The sequence below is a fragment of the Oratosquilla oratoria genome, chromosome 23 (genome assembly GCF_046742065.1).
Source record: "Oratosquilla oratoria isolate Oo_2021 chromosome 23, ASM4674206v1, whole genome shotgun sequence".
Lineage (NCBI taxonomy): Eukaryota > Metazoa > Arthropoda > Malacostraca > Stomatopoda > Squillidae > Oratosquilla > Oratosquilla oratoria.
In genome coordinates, this window is record NC_134799.1 from 11674884 (window position 1) to 11702527 (window position 27644).

Below are 27644 nucleotides of genomic sequence, written 5' to 3' on the forward strand. Positions count from 1 at the left end.
TATTCTCCATTTCTGTTATTATTTACCTTATTTATTATTATCTATTCATTTTTATCATCTATTATTTTATCATTATACATTAGTTATTTTTGTTTTACTATTTATCATTATCTATATTTTTTCTATTATTATTTTCCTTGTATCCGACCTGGTTATGGACCAAAAGGTCTCCTGTCGGCTCTCTCTTCCTTTGTAATCCCTTTGTCATTTGTAAGGAGGAGGATCCAACACTGATAAAGGATCACAAGACAGGGATGGAGAATATTGAAACACCAACAAGGGTGCATCCATAAGAATAAGACAAAAAACGAAAGAGGAGATGGGAAAAAAGAAGAAGCAGGAGAAGAAGATTAATAAAATGAAGAAGAGAAAGAAGAAGAAGAAAAAAAAAAAAAGACGACGATGACGAAGACTACGAAAAAGAAAAAAATCCTCACCACCTCATTCCCAAGCAGTGGGAAGTGAGAAACTCCTGGTAGGGCAAAGCCTTGTCAGTTGCGGCTAGCGCCAGAGTTTCGCCCGATGTTGGGTCGCCTCCTCGCCTGGCCAGGGCCGTCGTGAACCCACATGGCAAGCCCGCAGTGGGCCCCGGGATTCGAACTTTCGACCACCTCTTTATGAGCTACCGAGCGGTCCACAGAATTTAATAAATGAGAAGAGGATGAAGGAGAAGAAGATCTTCGTTGTCACAGAAGCCTTCAATCCTCAACTTTCAGTCCATCTATCCGTCATTCCTCCATCTCCACTACTACCCTCTCCTCCTCTTCCTCCTCCACCACCTCTTCCTCCCTCCTCCTCCTCCTCTCTTGTTCCGGATCAGTGCATCAGCATTTTTTTCTTTTACCTCTCTTTCATCTCTCCTGACTTCTCAACCATCTTGACCTCCTCTTCTTCTTCCTCTTCCTCCTCCTCCTCCTCGGAATTTTCTCCCAGTGACCCTTTTATCTCTTTCGTACTCTTCACCCTCCACCTCTCCCTCTCTCCCTCACTCAGGCCGTTTTCTCTCTTTTTTTTTTATTTTGTCTCCTTGTTTCGTTATCTTCCTCTCTCTTCCGCTCTCTTCCCTCGCTCTCTAACCCCAGTTTATGTCGACTTTCTTCCTCCATTTTCCTTTCCCCTCTCTGATATGCTCTCTCTCCCTCCCCTTTCAAGTCTCCTTCATCTCCCCTTACCCTGGCTATGCTTCCCCTCTTTCTCTCTCTCTCCCCTCTACTCCTGCAGTCCCCCCTCCCTCTCCCCTCACTTCTCCCTTTTGTTCATTTTCCATCTCTCTCTCTCTTTCTTTCTCTCTTTTCTACTTTAATTCTCATCTTTTCTTTATTCCCTGTCTTCCTGTTTCTTCTTTTTTTCAATTTGTCGTTTACTTCAGTCTTTTGACATTTCATTGGCCCTCTCTTTCCTTCGCATATGCTCAGTTATTCAGTTTTTTTTTTCTTTTTTGACAATTTCCTTCATGTCACGCCCATTCTCTATTTCATAACTATTTCATTCTTTATCAACTGCGACCTGTCTTTGCTTTTTTTTTTCTAATTGTTCCACATTCTATTTCCCTCTCCTGGTTGTCCACAGCCGTCGCTTCCACGGTGTTGGTTGTCACACTTCTTGTTCTGAATTTCCCTCCCTTTGACTCTCTTTATCGTTCTCTTTGTCCTCTTATCGTAAGCCTGCCCTGCCCTGCCTCTCTTTCTCTCTCTCTCTCCCCCTTTATCCTCATCTCCTCTCCTCTCCTCTACTCTGCCTTTCCTCCTCTTCCTTCTTCCTCCCCTTCTCTATGCCCCACTTCGTCTTCTCCCCTTCCTCCTCCTCCTCCTCCTCCTCTGTTGTGTCCTTTTCATGTTGCTCCTACTCGCCTCCAAATTCTTCTCCTTCCTCCTATCTCCTCTTTCTCCTATTCCCCTTTTTGTATTCCTCCTCTTCCTCCTCCTCCTATTTCTCCTTTTCCTATTCATTTATGCTCTTCCTCCAAGCCCTCTCTTATTGTCCTACTCCCACTTCTACTTTTACTCCTCTCCCTCCTTCTACCTGTCTTCCTCTTCCTCTACTCTTTTTCCTCCTCTTTGTCTCCGTCTTCCTCCACTCCTCTCCCTCTGTCTTTCTCTTCTTCCACAATCTCCCCCTTCTCCCAGTCTCCCTCTTCCTCCACTCCTATGTGATATCCTCTTTGTCTCCCTTCATTGCTTCCTCTTCCTCCTCCCTACCCCCCCCCACCTCCTCTTCCTCAGGCCGCGAGAGCGCGCGCTGAAACTGCATCCCGTAATAAAGGCTGTTTTGGAGACTGGAAGGTGGGAGGTGGGAGGCGAGGGTGGGTGGGGGGTGGGGGGGTAATTTTGGGATGGTGGTTACTGCGTTGGCAAGGATTATGATGATTGTAAAAAAGGAACAAACCATTTCCATTTCGCGTTTCATTCCACGCTTTTTCCTCTACCCCACCTTCCCTCCTCCTCTTCTTCCTCCTTTTCTTCTTCTCCGTCTCTTGGTCGATCTGACAGTAGAAGAGTGTCATGAGCAGTGAATCTAGCCATTTAAATTGCTCAAATTTAGGTTTAAGAAGAAAACAGGCAAGAACTGGTTTACCAACAGTGTGGTTAACGAATGGAATAGACTTAGTAACCATGTAGCGAGCGCTGAATCAATTGGTTGTTTTAAGAGACGATGAGATAACTTTATGGATAGGGATGACAGGTGGTAATAGACATGGAACTGCCTAGTGTAGGCCTTATGGTCTCTTGCATTCCCCTCCATTCTTATGATCTTATGACTGCACTGCCTTGATCCCATACCAAATACGGTAAACTTATTTTCAGTTCTGCAAAATTACTCACTATACTTAAGAGAAAAGCTGAACTCGCTTTATGGCAACATCTTCAACCAATCCGTCGGTGTTGCCAAAAGGCGAGTCCATATTTTCTTCAGACCAGTTGTAATCTGAGTAACAGATTCTACGGGAGGTCTTCAATTGGTCCTACGGGGTACCCAGCCAAACAGCTGTGCCTGAAGAATTAAACCATCTGCGATGTATACTCTGACAATTCATTAAATGGGCATCTGTCATGCATGATTTATGACAGGTATCAAGCTCTCTGTCGAGTTGATTAATTTTCGAAATGATCTCAAGGATGCTAGTAATTAGTATTAAGTGGGAAGGTAGACTGACCAAAACTCAGTGGCAATAATCGGACTCTAAACGATTTAATTCATTTTTGAAGTAATCTCAACGAGTCTAAGAAACAGTACTACCGTACATAAGTGAAGGTACACGGACCAGAAACAAGTAGCAATATGTAACACTAAACGATTTAATTAATTTCTTTTAAATTATCTCATGGAGGCTAAGAAACAGTAATGCATAAGAGGGGGATCTATGGGTAAGATATGCTGGGAGGGAAGACGAGTTAACAGAATTTCATAAGTTTGTGTCGAGTGCCGTCGTCGCCTCGTCCACAATTCCCCTTCGCTTTATTATGGGGCTGGAGGCACACAAAAGTCACGTTTACGCGTTTAAGTTGATTTTTAATCTCTGAACTCTTACGTTCAATAGTTTTGGTTGTAAGCTTTTCATTTATTGAAAACATGGTCTACAAAACTGCTTCTACATATTTCCACGTTCTTACAGCTTGAGGCCATTATTTCTCACATAAATAGTATTCAGCGAGATTTCTTTTTTAACTTTGAAGTTATCAACTCCTTTTTTAAATCTTTAAGGCTTTAAGCGCATTTGACTTTTTTTTTCTTGTGAGAGAATATGCACCTCAAATGTTTTTTCGACGTTTTGTATCTTGTACTTGGGATTTTTATTATTATTATTATTATTTTTTTTTTATTATTATGTTCGTACGAGTTTTGTAGTTCAGTGTTGTATTCTCCTGAGTTTCTCAATGGTCTAACAAGGAAATAGGTAAGAACTGGTTTACCAGTAGAGTGATTAAAGAATGGAATAGACTTAGTAACCATGAATGAGTCAGCTCTGAAACTATCGGTTGTTTTAAGAGAAGGTTGGGTATCTTCATGGATAGGGATGACAGGTGGTAAGGGACATGGATTTACCTAGTGTAGGCTTAATGGTCTTTTGCAGTCTCTTCAATACTTATGTCTTTAAGGAGATTCTGTGACCACGCGGAAACAGCAAATCATAAAGGTGGGTGGACCAATGATTTATGCAATTGGTTGACGATATCTAGATTCTCAAAGCAAAATAATATCGCTACTAATCCAAGCATCCCATTTATTTTCTCCGAAGCAGATCTGCAATCGTTACTGATAATTACATCGCGATCCTTTTCATCCTTATTTTGGCTAAACTTTTTCCAAACAACTTGTAGATGTATTTCCCATTATCTTGCCCTGTGTGCAGAACTTTATTCTTACTTAGGTCAAATTTCACTAGCCACTTTTGAGTCCATTGGCCTAGATTGTCTAAATAGCCTTGATTATTCAGCGGATTCGAGTTATCACTACAATTTTCGTACAGTTAAGAATCATTAGTGTGTGTGTGTGTGTGTGTGTGTGTGTGTGTGTGTGTGTGCGTGTGTGTGTGTGAGAGAGAGAGAGAGAGAGAGAGAGAGATAGGTAAATAGAGAGTTGGACTTTCATGTGAATTATATATATATATACACATATATATATATATATATATATATATATATACACGTGTGTGTGTGTGTGTGTGTGTGTGTGTGTGTGTGTGTGTGTGTGTGTGTGTGTGTGTGTGTGTGTGTGTGTGTGTGTGTGTGCGTGCGCGCGTGCATGTGGGAATAGAGTAGTTGCAGCATGGGAATGATGTATGACGGCCATATTTGCCGGTTTGGTAGGTCCTGTGATTGGCCTGCCACAAGGCATGATCTCGGCGCGAGCCGGGGTCGACCTGGCATCCGCGACTCGTTGACGCAATGGGCACATCCTAATACCATTTCCCAAATCCTTTTTTCCTTATGGCTGTGACCTTAAATACATAGATATCCTACTTTCTTTCTCTGAAGTAGATCTACAGTCGTTACCGATAATGACATCGAGGTCCTTTTCATCCTTATTTTTTGGCTAGACTTTTTCCGAATGGCTTGTAGATGTAGGCTGACAATGTATGTTACAGCCATTACTCCTGAGATATAGTTCCTTGTTAATGTACACGATTGTTATGGTGCATCAGGGCTGTCGGGATTTCTGATAGAAAAAGTCAAATAACAGTGACAAACGAGAGGCAGTTGAATGCACTTTTGCTATGATTTACCTTACGAGTACATGCCTAGACACCTTAAGTTACACACTCTGGAGAGACCCAGAATGCGGGGTCATCTAATAGAGGTGTTCAAGTGGATCAAAAGGTTTTAACAAAAGTGACGCAAACATGGCCATCATATTAAGATAACAGAACAGGACTCGTATTAATGGATTTAAATTGGATAAATTTTGATTTAAGAAGGAATTAGGCACGAACTGGTTTACCCATAGTGGTCAACGAATGGAATAGACTTCGTAACCATGTAGTGAGCGCTGAAACTATCGGTTGTTTTCACAGAAGGTTAGACAACTTTATGGATGGGGATGACAGGTGGTCATGGACATGAAACTGGCTTGTGTAGGCCTTATGGTCTCTTGCAGTCCCTTTCATTCTTATGTTCTAAGATATTTATCGCATGAACTGGTCCGAGCGGTTCTTTCTGAAGGCCCGGACTCCTCAACCAGCAATCAATCTCCTCCACTTGTCCCCTTGACAAGACAAGGATCATCGATATATTCAAAGGTTCAAAGGTGTTCGTGTTTATTTGATGAAAGAAAACGGAGAACGATGCTGCCTACGGACCAAGGAAGGATGGTCAGTAAGACATAAGAACATAAGACTAGAGAATGCAAGGGACCATAGGGCCTATACTAGGCAGTTCCATGTCCATTACCACCTATCATCCCTATCCAGGAGGAACAGGGGGAAGATGGAGGGGAGTGAAGGTAGGTCTGTTGAAGAATGGAAATTGAGAATAAAACGAACATGAAATTCTGACAAAAGAAGAAAGAGGAAAAATTTAGCACCAAAATCGAAAGGAGGGCTGAGGTTAGGGAGGGTGATTCAGGCAAGGTCATCATATTAAGACAACAGGACAGGACTCGTAGTAACGAGTTTAAATTGGACAAATTTAGGTCTAATAAGGAAATAGTCAAGAACTGGTTTACCAACAGAGTGGTTAACGAATGGAATAGACTTTGTAACCATTAAGTAGTGAGCGCTGAAAATATTGGTTGTTTTCAGAGAAGGTTAGATAAATTTATGGATGGGGACGATAGGAGGTACCGGGTATGGAACTGGCCAGTGTAAGCCTTATGGTCTCTTCCAGTCTCCTCAAATCTTATGTAAACTAAAGGAGGAGGGTAGTGAAAGAAAACTTAAGAAAAAAAATGTTTGTTGATGGAAGAGTTCCTGATGAGGCACGAGTCAAAACAAAAAGACTCGAAAGAATAGCAGGTGAGGGGTCGGCAATGGCACCTACAAAATCATGAAATGAGGAAGAGAGAGAGAGGAGAGAGAGGGGAGAGAGAGAGGAGAGAGTAGAGGAGAAAAGAGAGGAGAGGTGAAAGGAGAAAGGAGAGAGGAGAAAGGAGAGATGAGAGAAAGAAGAGGGGAGAAAGGAGAGAGAGGAGAAAGGAGAGAGAAAGGAGAAAAGAGAGAGGAGAGGAGAAAGGAGAGAGAGAGAGGAGAAAGGAGAGAGAGAGGAGAAAGGAGAGAGAGAGGAGAAAGGAGAGAGAGAGGAGAAAGGAGAGAGAGAGGAGAGAGAGAGGAGAGAGATATGGGAGAGGGAGAGAGAGAATGGAGAAGGAAAAGGAGAGTGGCTGAGGAGGGGGGGTGGAAGAAGAAATTGGAAAGAAAAGGAGGAAGATAGGTGGGATAGAGGCAAAATAGAAAGAAAAAAGTCGACACAAACGGAATTGAGAACGTAGAGACCAAAAGAACGAAGGAAAAGCAGAAAGGAAGAATAAAGGGAATAGAACTTAAGGAAGATGAAGATAAAATGAAGATGAAGGCTGAAAAAAGTGAAGTCAATTTGAAAAAAAGGGGAATAGAAATTGAGGTAGATGAACAAAGAATGGAGAAGGCTAAAGAAAAGGAAGTCGAATTGAGAAGAAGAAGAAGAAAAAAAATGGGAAAACAAAAGTTAAGGAAGACTAATATGCTCTTAGAATGACCAGGAAGGCTGAAAAAAGGAAGTCAAATTGGAAAAAAGGAGGGAATAGAAGTTGAGGAGGAAGATGAGAATGAACACGAAGGTTGAAAAAAAAAAAGGTCAAATGGGAAAAAGGAAGATGAAGAGATGATTAACAGGAAGGTTGGAGAAAAAAAAAAAAAAGGAAGTCAAATTGGGGGGAAAATTCTTAAAATTCTTAAAGAATAAGCGATACGTTTCACTAATAACAACAGCACGAGGGCACTAATAACAAGGAAGAATGGCTACTTGGCGTGTTAGAGTGAATAATATGAAAACAACAACAACGACTATTAAACAAAAGCATTCAGTCCTGACCAAAGGCCACGACAAAATACACGAAATCGTATGAAAAAACATGGAAAGATATCCAAATCAAAGTGTACCAAAGATGATGATGGTGATGCTGATGCTGATGGTGATGATGGTGATGATGATGATTCGGTTTAACGTTGCCAACTCCCCGGTTAGGACTGTGCCCCTTTATAGAGGAATTTGTAGTGTGGTACTTAATAAACCATGCCCTTGGTTCAACTCGCTGGCGGCAAGTTCGAACTAACGTTATTTCGACCTCCACCGCAAGTAGCGACGCTCTAACCCGCTCGGTCAATGTTGAGAGAGAGAGAGAGAGAGAGAGAGAGAGAGAGAGAGAGAGAGAGAGAGAGAGAGAGAGAGGAGAGAGAGTAAAAGAGCTGGGGAAGTTGACCGTGAAACGAAGGTTAGGGAGAAATAATAAGAATAAAAATAAACAAGAATATGGGAGTAATGGAAGACTGAATAAGCGAAAGAACAATGAACGCTGCGGTACTTTTGAAGCTGAACTGACGGAGGAAGGAAATGCTCGTGTTTTGAGAACCCTACGCGAGGCTAAGTATCATAACTTGAAACGAGACAGGAAATTCTGCAAAAACGTGGACTAAAAAAGAGTAAAAACAAACAGAATTAAGGAGAGGAGACGAAGAAATGATTAAAGAGGAACTGACAGAGGGAAAAAGAGAGGAAAGAGGAAACGAATGATGATAACGGAGCATGAAAGGAGAGGAGACGAAGTATAGAAACGAAGAAAAGAGGAATTGGCATCGTGGAAAAGAGAGAGGAAAGAGAGAGAGAAGACGAAACGAAGGGTGAAAATTGATCATGAAAAAGAAGAGGGAAAGGGAAAAAAGGGAGAGAGAGAGAGAGAGAGAGAGAGAGAGAGAGAGAGAGAGTAAAACGACACTGAAGGGAGTCTCACGTGATACGAGGAAAGGCCAAGACGTGAGAGGACGTGACGAAAGGCGAGAGGGGAAGAGAGAGGGGGAGAGGGAAAGAGGGAGAGAGGTAGAGAGGGAGAGGAGAAGAACAGGAAGAGGGAGAAGAGGAGAATCATCCGGACATAAGAGGACGGGTGCGAGAGAGAGAGAGAGAGAGAGAGAGAGAGAGAGAGAGAGAGAGAGAGAGAGACACATTGTACAGCAAGTTGAGTGTCGGGGAGGAAAAGAGAGGGGAGGAAAAGAGGGGAGAGAGGGGAATAGGAGTGGTACAAGATTTAGAAAAGGGGAAAAGAACTACTAGTGAAAGAGGTTGGGAGAGGGTTCGGTGAGGGGAGGAAGAGAGGGGAGAGGAGAGAAGAGAGGGGAATAAGAGTGGTACAAGATTTAGAAAAGGGGAAAAGAACTACAGGTTAAAGGGATTGGGAGAGGGGAGGAGAGGGGAGGAGAGGGGAGGAAGAGGGGAACAGGAGCGGGGAGAAGAGGGGAATAAGAGTTGTACAAGATTTAGAAAAGGGGAAGAGAACTACAGGTTAAAGAGATTGGGAGAGGGGATGAGAGGGGAGGAGAGAAGGGAGGGGACGAGGGAAGGGAGGGGACGAGGGAAGGGGAGGGGAGGGGAGGAGAGTGGAAAGGGGAGGAAGAGAGGGGAAGAGGAAAGGGGAGGAAAGAGGAGGAAGAAAGGGAAGAGGAAAGAGGAGGAAAGGAGGGGAGGAGAGAGGAGGAAGAGAGGGGAAGAGAAGAGAAGAGGAAGAGGGGAAGAGGAAAGGGGAGGAAGAGAGGGGAACAGGAGTGGTACAAGGCTTAGAAAAGGGGAAGACTAACCACCTCAATACAATGGAGCTCGAGATACAATATAGTGTATTGTGGCAGACGAATTTATTATACAACGAAAGGGAAGACCACGGTCTGAACGGAGCTCTGATCGACCGAGACCCCCCAGTAGTCGCTCATCCTGCAGCCGAATAGAACTACCTGGCGTTGGTTGTTCAACGTGACGAGAGAACAAAAGGGCCCCGCGAGTAGACTCACAGAAGGGGGTAGATGATGCGTGCACTTTGAGGGAAGGGTACATGAGTGAGCGGGGAGGGGAAAAGAGGGGAAGAGAGGGGAGGGGATGGGAGGGGAGAGGAGTGGAGGGGAGAAGAGGGGAAGAGGGGAGCAGAGGGGAGGGGATGGGAGGGGAGGGGAGGGGAGGGGAGTGGAGGGGAGGAGAGGGGAGGGGAGAAGAGGGGAGGGGAGGGGAGAAGAGGGAAGGGGAGGGGAGAAGAGGGAAGAGGAGGGGAGGGGAGGGGAGAAGATGGAAGAGGAGGGGAGGTGAGAGGAGGGGGAGGTCAAGGAAGGAGAAGGAAGAAATGAGGGGAGGGAAGCGAAGGAGAGTGCAAGGGTAGGGGAGGGGAAGAGAGGGGAGGGGGAGAGGGGAGGGGGAGAGGAGGGGAGGAGTGGGAAGAGGGGAAGAGGGGAAGAGAGGAGAGGAGGGGAGGAGAGGGAAGAGGAGGGGACGGGAGGAAGGAGGAGGAAGGGAGGGGAGGGGAGGGGAAGGATTGGAGGAGGAGAGGGAAGCGAAGAAGAGTACGAGGGGAGGGGATGGACCAGGAGAGGGGAGAGAGGGAAAGAAAAGAGGAAACGATGGAGAGAGGGAGCGAGGAAGGTGGGGGGAAGATGGGGAAGGTGGGGGGAAGAGGGGGGAGGTAGGAGGAAGGGGGGGAAGGGGGGGAAGGGGGAAGGGGGGGATGTAGGGGGGGGAAGAGTTGAATAAAGATGGCGTGTAAGGGCGCCCAAGACGGAGCTGGAACAAAACGATTAAGAAAAAGCGAGAGACCGTGGATGACGTAAATGATCCCATCTTCATTTAATTAATGCATCATTGCGTAATCCGTCCAGACCAGATATACATCTTCCTTCCCTCTGCCTTTCAAGATACCGTCACCATTCCCTCCCTCTACTCCTTTCAACTCTTCAGGAGACGTCTATTCCCTTCGTGCCTCTTCCCCCGTTTCCATTCACTCTCCCTCTCCCGCTATCTCTCTTCATCTCCCTCTCTCTCTCTATCTCCGTCTTTTCAAATCCCATCCTTCATACCTCTCATCGTTTTCATTTTCTCTTTTTCCCTCTCCTCCTCTCTATCTCCGTTTTCCTCCACATCTTTATCCCCCCTCTCTCTTTTTCTCGTCCTTTATGTCTCCCCTTCTCTATCTTCCTCTCTTTCCCCCCTCCCCTCTCTCTCCTCTCCCCTGTTTCTATTTCTCCTCTCTCCTCTCTCCTCCCTCCCTCTCTCTCTCTCTCCTCCCTCTCCTCCCTCCCTCTCTCTCTCTCTCTCCTCCCTCTCCTCCCTCCCTCTCTCTCTCCTCCCTCCCTCTCTCTCTCCTCCCCCCCTCCCTCTCTCTCCTCCCCCCCTCCCTCTCTCCTCCCTCCCTCCCTCTCTCCTCCCTCCCTCCCTCTCTCCTCCCTCCCTCCCTCTCTCCTCCCTCCCTCTCTCTCTCCTCCCTCTCTCTCTCTCTCTCTCTCTCTCTCTCTCTCTCTCTCTCTCTCTCTCTCCTCCCTCCCTCTCTCTCTCTCCTCCCTCCCTCTCTCTCTCCTCCCTCCCTCTCTCTCTCCTCCCCCCCTCTCTCTCTCTCTCCTCCCCCCCTCTCTCTCTCTCCTCCCCCCCCCCTCTCTCTCTCCTCCCCCCCTCTCTCTCTCCTCCCCCCCTCTCTCTCTCCTCCCCCTGTTTCTATTTCTCCTCTCTATTCTCCCTCCATCGCTCTTGGCTCAACTCCCTTTTGGTCCTCAGCCTAACCAGAGGACCTCTTCTTCATCTGCAGAAGCTTCTGTCGAAGAGTCTCCCCCCCCCCCGCCTTCGCCGCCAGCTTGGGGTCTTCAGCTATCTGACGGCCAAGACACTCTTGGCCTCGGCCAACCACAGGAGATGTGGCCTCCGGGTCAAATGATTGGAAGAGTTTAAGAACACAAGTTGAAAAAGTTTAAAGCTGTATTTTTTTTCTGAGTGTCGACTAGTTTCCAATCACACTATGCCTGTATGCATGCATATATTTGTGTATGTATATTTATATCATACACACAATTATATATATATATATATATATATATATGCGTGTGTGTGTGTGTGTGTGTGTGTGTGTGTGTGTGTGTGTGTGTGTGTGTGTGTGGTGTATATGCAGGTCCATGTATAAATATAACCTGTTTATGCTTGACTATCAAGAAATTAAATACCCAAGTATACGTATGAAAACGTGAAGATTTAATCTTAGCTTCACAAAATCCTGGAACGTCATTTCCAGTTTCATGAGGAGTTATGAAAATATTTCGAAATAGGTTTCTTTTTAACATGGTTGTGTATGAATGGGCAGGTACGACAAACAATGTTATAACTGATGATGATAATGATGATAATCATCATAATGATGATCACCATGATTATGATGATCATGATTCTGTTTAACGTCGCGAACTTCCTCAACCAAGAGGCTAAAACGGTGTCCCTTACAGAAGACTTTGCAGCGTGGAATCTAATCGACCATCCCCTTGGTCCAACTCGCTTGGGGCAGGGCTCGAACTGCCGTCACCTCGACCTCCGCCGCAAAATGCGACGCTCTAACCGACTCGGGCACCGATGATTCATTGCTTACACACACTGTATATCATTAAATCGTGAAGGGCAAAAATGAGCCCAAATTCCAAAAGGTAAAAAGTATAGAGCGTTCAATATATAAGGACAATGTTTATTAGTATGGACAGCCGGTGCTCTTCGTGAGGCATATATCTCGAAGAGTTTATCACAAATGTTCCAATTTTGCATTTTCCTTTGCAGATCGCCTCGCATTTACATAATGGTGATTTCTATGTGTCTGCTAATTGCCATTAGTGAGACAAATGGCCAAAAGTTTCGCCGATTTTTGTCAGAAATGAACAGACCTTACCAAGTTATAGTTCCACTAAATTCCATTAACTTAAGATATAATCTGCATTTCGTTTCCAAGATTTTTCTTTTTCTTTTTGCATTTCATACGTTACCTGCCCTGCGAGGTGTCTAGATAGGCTAGCCTTTATCTGAGCGTGGACTTCGAGTAGACTAGGTCGATAGCTTTCTAAGGTGAGTATTTCGTACGTTACCTGCCCTGCGAGGTGTCTAGATAGGATAGCTTTTATCTGAGCGTGGATTTAGAGTAATTAGGTTGATAACTTTCTAAGATGAGGAGCTAAAAGAGGGACGTTCGTATCTGCCAGAGTCAACGCGGAACCTCAGTAATTGTATAATCACAGATACATTATGCAAAGTAGACCACATTATATATATATATATATATATATATATTGGAAATTCGTTTGGTTACCACTAAAAAAGCAATTACACCTTAACAGTTAATTTAGGAATTAATTTCCAATTTAGGAAAATAAATGGTATAATGACTTGCTGCATCCAAATCTGTTTTCATTAAGGATGGTTTCAATGTTACTCGGAAATCATAAAGTGTAATATGAGCAAAGCCGGCAGGATCAAACAATCATTAATCATATTTATCACTGAAAATTATCTAAATTGAAACGAGGTAATGTGTCGAAATCAAATTTATCCTTAACATACGAGTGCATAACCCTCCTTTAAAGGAACACGCACATTCGTTGTTTATTTTTTTTTTATTCTATTATATGTAAGTTATGCGTGATAACTTTTATATATCTTTCGTTACTATGTAACAGAAAATCTTTTTATTACATATTGACGACAGATAATTTTGTTTGCATAACTTACGTATAATGGAGATTGAAAAGGAAAAAACCCGTTTTATCCTGTCAAGGTCGCCAACGATTTGTTTGTTTCCCGCACGTCTCCTATACCAAAGAGACTACAAAATACTTAAGACCATAAGAATGAACGAGACTGCAGGTATCATAAGGGCTTCACCAGGCAGTTCCATATCCCTCACCAGCTTTCATCCCAATCCTTAGTTATCTAACCTTCTCTTAAAACAACCAATAATTTTAGCACTCACTGCATGATTTTATAAGTCTAAGAACATAGGAATGGAGGAGGCTGCAAGAGACCATAAGGTCAGTACTATGCAGTTTCACGTCCCTTACCACCTGCCATCACCATCCATAAAGTTCTCATATTCTCTAAGACAACCGATGGTTTCAGCGCTCACTAACTACATGGTTACTAAGTCTATTCCATTCGTTAACCACTCTGCTGGGAAACCAGTTCTTGCCTATTTCCTTCTCAAATTTAAAATTATCCCTGCTGTCTTAATATGATGACCTTGCCCGATCACCATGATTTTTCTTTTCTCTACAAATGTTTCCAAGACAGTAAAAGTAAAAACAATGACAGAGAAGCTCCTCAGCTGAATAAAACATTTTACCACATGCGAAAAAAATCTAAGGTTCGTATCACCAGCATCGAGTTTTTGATGTGCGCCGTCCACGACACGTCGTGCTCACAAATAACCATGGATGTCTATAGACACTTTCACACGTCCCGACCCCAATGTGTGAAAGCATTCATAGACACCCATGGCTATTCGAGAGCACGACGTCTCGTCGTGGACGGCGTACGGCGAAAAGTCGATACGGGTGAAACGAGCCTCAGAGGCTTCATTCTACACCGTAGCTGTTTCGTACGTTCTGGATAAATCCCTGAGCAAGAGTCTGTGTTTACCTCAGTGTTCTTCAAACAAATCACTCCCTACCACGTTCGTGCCAATCTCATATACTCAACAACTTTATTAGTTTCCTGCCTGTGCCCAGCTATTGAAAGGGCGACACTTGCTTAAGCCATCAAGTCAATCAACTAATCCTTTTCTCTTTAGGTTTAAGAAGGAAATAAGCAAGAGCTGGTTTACCAATGGAATGGCTAACGAATGGAATAGATTTAATGACCATGTAGCGAGCGCTCAAATAATTGGTTTTGTTTTAAGAGAAATTTAGATAACTGTATGGATGGGATAGTAGGTGGTAAGGGACACGGGACTGCCTAGTCTAGGCCTTACGGTCTCTTGCAGTCTCCTCCATTCTTATATTCTTATGTTTTCATTTCCAAAAATTCAGGAAACACCAATGACCTGGAAAAAAAAAATCACTGTATGGATGGGATAGTAGGTGGTAAGGGACACTGAACTGCCTAGTCTAGGCCTTACGGTCTCTTGCAGTCTCCTCCATTCTTATGTTTTCGTTTCCAAAAAATCAGTTAACACCGATGACCTGGAAAAATAAATCACTTGTCCAGGGGGCTCTGGAATAAGTAAAGAATAACGTCAGCATCTTTGTGTCCTATCAACTTGTTTGTTTAAAGATTACATACAAGACGAAGAGCTCAGGGAGAGCGAATTTCGTCGACTGGAACGGGAACCCCGTAGACGATCCATTGCTCCTTCTGGATGACGAGGAAGTCGTCGAGACGAGAAGGAGGAAAGAGGACGAGAAGGAAACGAGTCTATTGGTGGAGTAAGTTAATAGGTTAGCGCTACGCTCTGGAAGGGCGAGGATGAGGAAGAGATTGAGGGTGATGATGATGGTTAGAGTGATGGTGAGGGTGAGGATGGGGGTGATGATGAGGGTCAAGGCGATGGTGAAGATGAGGGTGAAGGTGAAGATGGGAGTGATGGCAAGAATAAGGGGGAATTGAGGATAAGGGGGAATTGAGGATAAGGGGGAACTGAGGGTGAGGGAGAATTGAGGGTGAGGGTGAAGATGGGGGTGATGGAGAGGCTGAGGCGGAATTGAGAGTGAGGGTGAAGATGGGGTGATGGAGAGGCTGAGGGGGAATTGAGGGTGAGGGGAAACTGGGGGCGAGAGGGAAACGAGGGAGAGGTTGGGAGTGGTGAGGATATCAAAGACTCGAGTATAAGAGGCACTTTCCATAAAGAGAAGACAAGGAAGAAGAACAAAAAGAAAAAGAGAACACAGCTGGTAGAAAGTCAAACACACAATCACTCTAGAACTCTCCTTTCTACCCTGCCTTACATCTCCACCCTTCCCCCTCCTCCTCCTCCTTTCACCCCATGTTCTTGTCTCCCCTGAGAAGGAACCTACACCGTACATTCCCCCCTCCCTTTATTCTCCCCTCCCCCTTGCTCTCTCTCCCCTTTTCCTCCTCCCCCTTCCATCGCATGCAGGGTCGGCATAAAATCAGAGGAGAATCCAATTACAGGCAACTTGCTTTGGCCATTTCTGAGACGATGATAATCATAAAAGCGGAGTTCAACTCGGTCTGTAGCCACATGGGGGGAGGGGGAGAGGGTTGGGGGGAGGTGTGGGGGGTCATCAGGCGTCTCCCCCCTCCCCCCCGCATCGCAATTTCCTCCTTCGTGGTGGGTGGGGGGGAAGGGGGAGAGGGGGGCGGCCTTCTGCCCTTTTATGTAATAGGAACACTTGATGTAACTTGTCAGAACGTTATGTTCATTGCTCACTGCAGGACCCCCGTATCCCTCTGAATGATGGTACAGCCCTTGTACTCAACTATGATGGCTTAATTCGGCTTAGTAATGTTGTATGCAGAGTGGGAATGGAATGTAGATTGGTTCTTCCAGTTGCTCCTTCTTATGAATGGAATTGGCTGCGACTGTCTTACCACACAGATTCATAGATTATTAAGAGATTATGTAGAGATTGTCATGTCACCATTTGTTGGAACGTAGGGTCATTTCTGTTGAATTAAATCAACTGTTTTAACCAGAAAAAAGAATATCAAGTTACCATCATGAAGGAAATAAATTCGTTTGTCCCATCCATTTTTTATTTTTGTTTCGAGTGCCGATTGCCTTGACACGTACATTTCTCAAACTTCATAATTACTAAACTCACCATTATTACCAACGTTGACAAAAACAGCTTTCAAAGATTTTCCCTCCATTAACGGGCAGACTCTCCCAGAAGGAGAACTAAGAAAGCATCTCGCTCTTCAAGAAATAACCCATTTCGAGTCGGCGCGGACCACACACCCTCCTCACGGACCTCATCACGGTTATTAAGAGAATTTAACGTTATGTCCTTCCACGGACAGAGAGAAGCTTTTCCGGGTTCCTGGACGGGAGGGGGGGACGGGGGAGAGGGGACGGGGGGACGGGGGGAGGCTAGATTACTTCGGAAGCTGAAACATTTCTTCAGGAACACCGAGGCGACTCCTGTGGGACCTCATTTTGGGAGTTTGGGAATGGGCTCACATCCCGTGGGAGAAAGGACTTCGTTGTTGAGGATGAGATGGCGGAGTTCGGAGGAATCCCCAGGGTTATGGTACCCTGTCTATCTTATATAGGAGGATGTATAGTAAGGGAACACAAGAATGAGGGAGACTGCAAGAGACCATCAGGCCTACACTAGGCAGTTCCATATCCATTACCACCAATCATTCACATCCATAAAGTTATCTAATGTTCTCTTAAAACAACCAATTGTATCAGCGGTCACTATATGGCTACTAAGACTATTCAATTCGTCAACCACTCTAATGGTAAACCATTTATTACACTTTCTTCTTCAACCTAGATTGACTCGCAGAGATGCTGTATATAACGAGATTGACAAAAGGTGTACAGTATAGTTGGAGAGGAAGAGAAATAAAGAGAAAAGGGGAAGAAAGGAAAAAGGGATGAATGGAGAGGAAAGAAAGAGAGAGGAAGAGATTTAGAGAGAAACGAAGAAAAGAGGAGGGGAGAAGAGAAAGGAAGAGAGGAAGAAAGAATAAAGGACAAGAAAAAGGGAAAAAAGAACTATTATGTGACGCTGTTGGTCGGACTTTATCATTGTGTGTATTTGTGTGTGTGAGCGAGAGAAAGAGAGAGGGAGAGAGAGAGGGAGAGAGAGAGAGAGAGAGAGAGAGAGAGAGAGAGAAAGAGTCCGTGTGTGTGTGTGTGTGTGTGTGTGTGTGTGTAAGCAAGCGTTTACATATAGTATATATATTTCTATATATGTATGAATGCATGCACTTACATATGTATGCATTTATATATCCCAACGACAATCGAAGGTTCTATTAAAATCAGGAAATTGTACAAACATGATAAGTCTCATTCCCCAGCGCACAAAACAGATGTCGTTATTCCTTGTTGTATTTCGTCACTTGTTTACGTCTTTATAGCTCGGAATTCGCATTACGTTAATGCAAACAGCACTGAACATGTGCACTCAGTTACCAACACGATAAAGAATCAGAATCCGAGCTTAACTCGACATATAAAACTAAGACTAGTCATGCATCAGTTCGACAATAGATAACTGTGTATTGGTTTCTATTACATTTGTATTTCCAAAACAAAATACTTCTCTGCATTTCATATAAAGTCTTTTGAGGATTTTTTTTTCCGGTAGTCTTTTGAGGATTTTTTTTTTCTTTTTTCTTTTTGCGGTAATGTAGAAATGCTAAGCTTTATACTAGGAAATTCTTCTGTAAAATCTAAGTATCCTTTTTAATATAGATATGCTAAGCGAGTGGTTCTATTTCAGAGCCCTGTGGTTTGTATTCATTTAGTAAATGGAACGACGATTGTCTTTGGGGAAGAGTACAATGCTTTCATCTTTGGATCAACTCTACTTTAGAATTGATTGTCGTTTAGCCAACGTCTAATCTCATGAAAGTATTTCCAATTTCGTACGACATCTCGATGCAGAATAATCTGAACGGCATAGATATCATATCTCAATGCTTCTTTGGGACCCAATATAGTACCAGTTTATTTATTATTTTTTTCATACGACATCTCGATGTAGAATAATCTGAACGGCATAGATATCATTTCTCAATGCTTCTTTGGGACCCAATATAGTACTAGTTTATTTATTATTTCTTTTCTTCTTTGGGGAGAATAGGGGAATAGGGAATTATCGCCAATGCCGTCGTTTCCTTCATCGATTTCGTCTTCGTCATGATCAGATTGTCAACAGCGTTATATTTAACACAATTTTCATGTCAAATTTGACACAACATCCGACATATGTCGAAAACGACACGAACACTCATCATACGAAAATATATATCGAAAACGATAAGGTACATTAAAGGAATATAAACAACAGAATATATATATCTACTACCCTCTGCTCTAATTCCGTCGACATTCAATATACAAATTATTTGTGGAACGGAAGACATTCCCCTCTTAAAACAAATAATACGGCGACATGGAATTGAGCCCCTTCCGGAACCAGGAACAATATGGGACTATTAAATTAAACTCATTCCAAGTCCGTAGATTAAACTCGAAAGTCAACCTCAAGGATGCCAAAGTTGGGCGTTCGCGGTGATCCTTGAGGCACTCCGCCCTTGGCAGAGACCTGACGAAGATTGAAGGAGTTCTCTGGTTTTGTATCGACGTAGCACGAGCGTAAAGATGAAGTAGCAGTGGTGGTGATGAGGTGGTGTTAGCGTTGGTAGTAAGGGTTCGTGTTGATGGTGTTGTTGGGGGGTGGTGTTGTTGGGGGGGGTGTTTGTGGGAGATGGTGGTGGAAGGGGTGGTGGCGATGTGAGTGTTGGTAATGGAGTTTGTGATGTGGGTGATGGTGTTGGTGATGGTGTTGGTGTTGTTGGTGCTAATGTTGGTGGAGGTGTTGGTGGTGACAATGCTGGTGCTGGTGGCAGTGTTGGTGATGTGAGTCTTTATGCTGGTGATGTTGGTGCCGGTGATGGTGTTGGTGGCGATACGAATGTTGGTGATGGTGGTGTTAGTGGTGATGTGGGCGATGGTGGAGGATATGGTGGTGGTTGGGGTAGGGGTGTTGATGGTGGAAGTACTGGTAGTCTTGTTGGCATTGGCACGCTGTTGTTATTCCTACTGTTATCTTTCCTGTTGTCATAAAATTACTTGGGTGTTAGCCAGACCAAAATCCTCAATGAGCATCATCCTATTGAAGAGATGAAGATTTCACAACTGGAGAAAAACAAATCTCCAGTTTCTTTCCTGGAACGTTTTATTATAATGAATGCTCATTGGCCGAGCGGGTTAGAGCGTCGCTACTTGCGGCGGAGGTCGAGGTGATGGCGGTTCGAACCCTGCCACCGGCGAGTTGAACCAAGGGCATGGTTCATTAAATTCCAAGGTACAAAGTCCTCTGTAAGAGGCACCGTCCTAGCTTCCTGATCAAGAGGAAGTTTCGTGACGTAAAACCGAATTATTAATTGTTGACATTAAAATTTACATTACAGAAAACTGGGGAATAACACCTGCCTGTGATGTTTATAACAAAACAAGTCAATAGCAAACTACAATACAACAATTTTCTACGCTTTTGTTACCAGTGAAAGGGATCACGTCTGCCCTCCATAAATAAACAGACAAATCATACTACGATAGGTCGGCGGCGGGAACCAAACGGTGGAAATAACATTCACAAAAACTAACTGAAATGTTGAACTATGTTCTCGTATCACACCTGTCAATATATGTTTTTCTCTGAAATAAAGTGGAAATGTTTCACTTTACATCCGGCTCTCCAGAGATACAGTCTGGGTGCTATGAATCATTGAATATAATGTGGCTTTGTGATAAAAAGGACACTATTTATTATCCGATTTGTTCCAGTATTTGATATTTTCTTGAGCTTATAAATATCTCTCTCTCTCGCATACACTCACACACTTTCTCTTACTATATATATATATATATATATATATATATATATATATTATATATATATATACACACACACCAAAGGATTCTCCCCCTTAGAAGGGAGAAAGGAGAAAAAAAAAAAAAATCCCACCCATTCCATCCCTAACATACTCCACTCCCCTCTTCCCTCCCTCTTATCTTGGCACCTCCTGGATGACGGGTCATCCCTGCATCTTGTCCACTGCCCTGGGTCAAAAGCAGTGTCGCAAGACACAACACATCCACAGCAAGGCCGCTTCATTAAGTCGGTGACCCCCCCTTTCCGTGTACCAAATGGCCCCCCAGTACACAAATATTCATCTTACCAACCACATTAACTTATTTCCATTTTAATTCCTTGCAAACACGATCGAGATTAACAGATATACGTAGCTCGATGGAAACATATTAGGGAAACCGAATCCTCAGCCCGACAGCGTCTCAGTTTCCGAATATGCTTCCATTGAGGTACATACTCTTATTAGTCTTCATAGTGTTTGCAAGGAATTGAAATGGAAACGAAGTTAATTTGGTTAAGATGTGTATATATACATTATATATATATATATATATATTATATATATATTAATCAAACAATCAGACTCGGCAGTCGCGCAGCTTCGAACGCGGTTCCCTTCGATCTTGTCACACGCGTTACCACTTCGCCACTCAGATCGTGCTAAAGTTTCGAAACCTAATATGAATTCTCTTACCGTCCAGGATTGGACCGACTGAAAGCCACAGTCCTGAAACCCGTTTTCTATTAGGACCCTTATACCAACACGCTATACGCTATACGTGATTCCTCTTCCTCACTCCCTCATCCACCCTTCTCACTCCTTCCTCTCTCCCTCCATGCTCCCTTCTTCACTCTTTTCTCCCTCCCTCTCTTCTCCCTCCTCCATCCCATCTCCCTCCTCTTCCCTCCTTCCTCCCTCTCTCCTCTTCTTGTAATTATGCGTTTCCTTCCAACTCGTCAGACTGTCTTGTTTCTGAACTCTGGTTAGAATTTTTACGCCGCGGCTTGATCGTCCATGCCCATCTTCATCTTGACCTAAACTAATCAAACTTAAACTAATCTAAACTAATTGTTACCTTTAACCCTAACTCAACACAAGTCTAACTTTTACTAGACCTAATCGAAGCTGAACCTGACTTTAATCTAGGCCTAACCTAACTTCGTCTTAGTGTTGGGTTTGGAATTGGGTTAAGGTTGGATGAAAGCTGGGTTAGGATTAACTAATTTATCCTTTCTACCTAGTCTAAACTCAAACTTAACTTAATTTACCTTAATTTAACCCATGAAAAAATCTAACTTATGGTTTGTACATAAGTATCTGGTTTTAGTCTTCGTCTCTCCCTATCACATACAGAAATTGTCTTCCTAAAGCTGATGGTTACAATCTTCTTTTACGAAAAAATAAACTGTTGTAGGTTCATTCTTAATGCCATATTCTCTCCTCCATCATCCCATTTTCTATGCATCATCTTTCCTCCATCTTCCCATTTTCTATGCATATTCTTTCCTCTTCCTTCTTCTTCCCATTTTCTATGCATCACGTCCGTCAAGCTTGCCTGCTTCCTCAGAGCGAAATTTTGCATGACATTGCATGATCTCCACATCGCCAGCCCCCCCTCACCCTCCCACCTCAACCCTCCCACCATTCCTTATGTATTCTTCCTTCCAAATTGTTCACAAGTCGGAAAATGTCTTACCCTTCTCTCCCTTTATTATATATCATATATATATATACATACATATATATACACACACACGCACACACACCATCATCACCATCAGTCTTCACCAGTGCCACCATCACCACAAGAATAACAATAACAACACCATCGGCCAGACGGTCCAAGGAACGACAACAACAATCACATCATCACCACCACTACTACCATCATCACAACAAAACCAAAATATTCGTCACCGCTATTCCAAACCCGCTCAAATCATCACCCTCGCCAAGGTGAGCTAAGACAGGTGTCACAAAACACGGCGTATTCTCACCGTAGAGTTACAAATGCATATACTCGACTGACTCAAATTTCTGCCTCACTTGTATCTAATCTAGTGAATATCTTCCATGCTTCTGCTGCTTTATAAAATTATATTCCTCATTGAACGTGGCTAACTTGTTTAATTTGTTTTCCTTCTCGGTGTAAGGAAGTAATGCAGGACATATACAGAACATCAGAGGTCAGAATGATCATGTTAGAGGTGATATCGAGTCTCTTTGACAACATAGACGGTCTTAACAGGAGAGTTAGCTCATGAATTCAGTAAAAAAAAAAAAAAAAAAAAAAAAAAAAAAAAAAAAAAAAGTGAAAAAAAAAGTGAAAAAAAAATCGCTTCTGATCTTATTTTCCGATAGTGGGTTTTAAATTCAACATATATATATATATACATATATATATATATATATATATATATATATATTATATATATATATAATTATACACAAAATATGTATTTATATATCTGTACAAACACACACACACACACACACACACACACGACGGTCATGGCTGTTTGAACCCAAGGCTTAATTCGAAGTCCATGTCATAGAGACGACTTCAGAATCTTGTCATTTTGGTCATACTGCAAAGGGCTTAGGTTAGGGACGTCAATTTAGGGTCGAAGGGTCTCTACCTAGAAATAAGAAGGTCCCTCTGGTTCAGCTTTACGTCACTGCGTATGGAAATCCTCGCAAGTAAAGAAGTAGCTCAGCATAAGATAGAAGGTTTCCACTACGTACTCACATCCACAAACGTAGTTTTTAGATTACATGTTAGAATTATGAATTATCTAGATATGCAGTACTTCAGATGTATAAGAATTCCTGTTAATTACACGACTTTAATATATTTCTATGTATTAAACCGCAGCCGTTCTAATATCAAAACTTCACGGTGAGCACTTCTAACCATATACATACACACAACCTTACCAATGCCGCTTAGGCCACCGTAGTGAGGTACAGAGGCTGCATCATCCCTCAGGGGACAGGCCGGTCCTACAGTGGACCATTTAAGCTAAACCACATACGTTACCCATTTAGACATTTACTTCTGACCTATGATAAGAGGCACACTTGTTCTGGGTATTTTAAATATTTCAGTAATGGCAGTTTTTTTTTATACCAATTTATTTCGTTAAAATTAATATTAATAAAAAAGATAAATACAAATGCATCTTTACAATTCTAATAAAACACTGAAACACTTAATAGACATGACTTGCCCAATATCGAAACTCTGAGGGAGTGAGAAAGGGGTCTTCCAAAAGAGAACCAATTGGAGGAACATGCATATTGTAACCCTAACAGGCGTAACGCCATCTACTGGAAACTGAAGCAAGATTTAAAGAGGTATTTTATAAGACACTGGGAATAATGTATTCAAATAAATTACGAACATCTCTCAAAAGAGAGAGGGGGGAGGGAGCAGAAAGGCGTATTACTGAGATGGTTTCGTCAATACTAGGAATATGGAAGAAGGCGTATTGGCATTAGGCAAGCTAGCAAAGAGAGCATAAGTGTAGACTTAGTAACCAGAATTGAAAATATTGGTTGCTTGAGAAGACGAGATTATGGATAAAGGTGAATGGTGGTATGGGACATGGGACTGTCTAGTGTAGGCCTTATGGTCTCTTGCAGTCTGATCTGTTTTTTATGTTCTTCTAAGGAGGAAGGATAGAAAGAATGACACGAGATTCAAAAGGAGGCAAAGGAGGAGCAAAAAGAAAACGTGTAAAGAAAACGACTAAGCATAGAAGAAGCAAATTAGTTTCTAGATTACATAAAAAAGGTGAAAAAAAGAATTACGGAAGGGAAAGAGGAAGAAGAGATGAGACACGAGGAGCATTTTAAGCAAAATTACCACACGAGCAAAGAAAATGAATATAATAAATACTCTCGTGATTATTTTCTTATAGTAACGAAAGGCAGAAGAAAAAGAAAACAATAATTACGCAAAATTACCACAAGAAAAGAAAATGAACACGTTCGATACTTTCATGAATTACTCCGTTGTATAGAGTAATGAGAAGAAGAATATACACATAAATACTGTCGCGAATTATTTTCTTATGTAAAGTAATGAGAAGCACAAGAAAATAATCACAATAAATATTGTCGCGAATTATTTTCTTATATAGAATAACGAAAAACACAAGAAAATGAACAAATACTGTTGCGAATTATTATTTTCTTATATGGAGTAACGAGTAACAAGAAAATAAACAAATACTGTCGCGAATTATTTTCTTATATAGAGTAATGAAAAACACAAGAAAAACAAATACTGTTGCGAATTATTTTCTTATATAGAGTAACGAGAAGCACAAGAAAATAAACACAATAAATACTGTCGCGAATTATTTTCTTATATAGAGTGGTGAGAGGTACAACTTAGGTGGTTTCATACACAAAGAGGCCACGGGGGGGACAAAAGCCACAGAGGACAAAGGAGATGACAAGGACAAAGGGGGAGAGAGAACAAAGGAGGGAAATGTCCGGAGAGGCGTCTTGATTCTTCCACAACTCGCTTGACACGACTTCAGCACTCGACTCAGGAGAAGAGGGTTTCTTAAACACTTACTACATCCAATCGCTCCACGGTGTTTAAGGGGGATATGTGTATGTATTTACACAACTGTAGCATACAGGAAAGGAACTATGCTCGTTGGGTCCCGTCTCCTGATCTCCAACAGATCATATCTAGACTCAAATTTATGAACAATTCCAACTTAATCTATATCCTTGATTTCCAATTATAATTTTTAGATTTGAATTCGAGTACTGTTCGAGACTGGGATATATCACCTTTGAAGTTTCTGTGTGTGTGTGTGTGTGTGTGTGTGTGTGTGTGTGTGTGTGTGTGTGTGTGTGTGTGTGTGTGTGTGTGTGCGTGTCTTTCAAACCTTCACAGAGCCTCAGACATTTACAATGTGTGTGTGTATTAATACCTAGTTGTATTTTACGGGACGAGAGCTGTGTGTGTGTGTGTGTGTGTGTGTGTGTGTGTGTGTGTGTGTGTGTGTGTGTGTGTGTGTGTGTGTGTGTGTGTGTGTGTGTGTGCGTGCTCGCACGCGCGTAAGACCTCGTGTCTAAAACCTATGTATTAGCCGTATTCAAATATTTTCATTAGATTTAGCCGACGCGTTGGGGGGGAAATGCAAAACGTGAACAGACGAATTCTGCTCGCTCGTTCCTCCTCCTCCTCCTCCACTTAATTTCAAAATAAACCAAATTTTTTTCCTGCGATTGCAAGGGGACAGTAGCCGGCAGAAGCCAAATCTGAGGCGCACACACATTATTGCGAAAGGAAATTCCTGCACCAAACCTGCTAAGAATGTGACAGCGTTTTTCAATAAGCCTTGGCAAGCAAGAGGACAAGTGTACCAAATATAAATAGATGAACAAAAAATATATAAACAAGATAAAATAAAATAAAAAATAAATAAACCATTCAATAACGTTATGACCGCAGTAGCCAAAAGTATACAAAATATACCAATATGCAGAAAAAAACCACTGGGAAATAAGAAGCTTAGTCCCGAACGTTTTCGTCTATTTAAGACATTATCAAGGAATACAAAGTTACAGAGACAAAGGTGGATATATATACATAAAGAAAAAGACAAGCTAGGAACATGCGAAGTACAACACAAGATGCTTCACAATCAGGTAGAGCCGATGTTTACATATTAGGACGTTTGGTCCATGACGTTACGTCACCCCCGCTTAGTAGCACTTGGAGAAGTTCTTACAATTTTATCAATAACAAAATCATCAAGTTTAAATAATCCTAAACTTAAATTGACATTATTGTCAAAAGTTTGTTTAATATGACTGGATTCGATGATACCAAAAATTTACCAATTCAAAAAATAAATAATGAATAAAATCAAATAAATATCGACAATTAAACAAACCTTTCAATAACGTATGGCTGAAGAAAAAAAAAAAAAAAAAAAAAAAAAAAAAATTATCGGCGAGAATATTTCGAACTATGTAGGACCCGCACTGCCAAGGATTCGGACGGAGAGGCAAACAATGAGGTTGTCATGGCAACGGCGTCGTATATCGCGACGCATTTGCCCCCTGCCCCTCTTAGCCGATGATGTTTATTAGAGAAAACAAACTCTGCTTTACGGGGGGGGCAACCCTCGCCCCCCCTTTCCCAAATTATCAGCCCAAGACTATTGGCCCTAAATCGCTGGAGAGGACGGCTGGGTCGGTCTGAAATAATCTAAGACGGCCTGAAAGGGTCTCATCCGGTCTGAAAGGCTCTTCGATGGTCTGAAAGGCTCTGGGCCGGTCTGAAAGGGTCTTGAACGGTCTCAAGGTATCTGGGACGGTCTCAGATTGTGACGGCCTGAAAAATTCTGGGGCGGCCGGTCTGAAAGTCTGGGGCGATCTGAAAGTCCGGGACAGTCTGTAAGGATATGAGACGGTCTTAAAGTCTGTAAATGGTCTGTAAGGCTCTTTGAAGGTCAAAGGTTTCGGGACGGTCTGAAAAGCTCTGGGACTCTCAAAGATTCTGGAACGGTTTGAAAGACTGCACCGGTCTGAAAAGGTCTGTACGGTCTGAAAGTGTCTATAACGGTCTCAAAGGGTCTGAGACTGTCTGAAAAAGTCTGGGGTGGGTTGAAAGAATCTAGGACGGTCTGCAAGGCCGGGATGGTCTGAAAGAGTCTGGAACGGTGTGTAAGGCTCTGGGGTGGTCTGAAAGACTTTGGGACGGTCTGAAAGGCTTTGAGATGGTCTGAAAGGGTCTGTGACTACCGGCAAGGGTCTGTGACTACCTGCAAGGGTCTGGTATGGTCTTGAAGATCTCAAATAGTCTAGGTTGGTCTGAAAGGGTCTGAAGGAGTGACGATCTGGGAGTCTGGAAGGCTCTGGAACGGTCTGAAATTATTTAATACGGTCTGAAAATGCATGGGATGATCTGAAAGTCTCTGACGACGGTATTAAAGGATGGATGATCAGACAAGGTCTGAGACGGTCTGAAAGTCAGGAGTGGTCTGAAAATGTGACGCTTCGAAATCATCTGAAAGGTTCTGGGAAGGTCTGAAAGGCTCTGGTAAGGTCTGAAATGCCATGGGACGGTTTAAAAGATGGTCTGAAAGGGTTTGAAAGTGTCTGGGACGGTCTGAAAGAATCCGTGACGGTCTTAATTGCTCTAGGAAGTTCTGAAAAAGCCTGTGGCGATCTGAGAGAGCCTGCGGTGGTCTGACAGACTCTGGGACGGTCTGAAAGACTATGTAACGGCCTGAAATTATCTGGAATGCCGTTGCAGTATCCCATCTGGAGAAGGGGAGCCCCGACGAAGAGAGATAGTCTGGAAATAAAGAGAACCAGAAGGAGAGAGAAAGAGAGAGAGAGAGAGAGAGAGAGAGAGAGAGAGAGAGAGAGAGAGAGAGAGAGAGAGAGAGAGAGAGAGAGAGATGAGCGGAGGCGGGAGATTCCCCCCCTCCAAGTCGCCGAAAGTACAAATGTGGAGAAGATGGCCAAGCTGGAAGCCCCCCTCTCCCCACCCCCCAGGGAGAGAAGGAAAAGTTGGTGATGGGGAGAGGATGATGATGGTGTGGGAGTGTTGATGGTGTGGGGGTG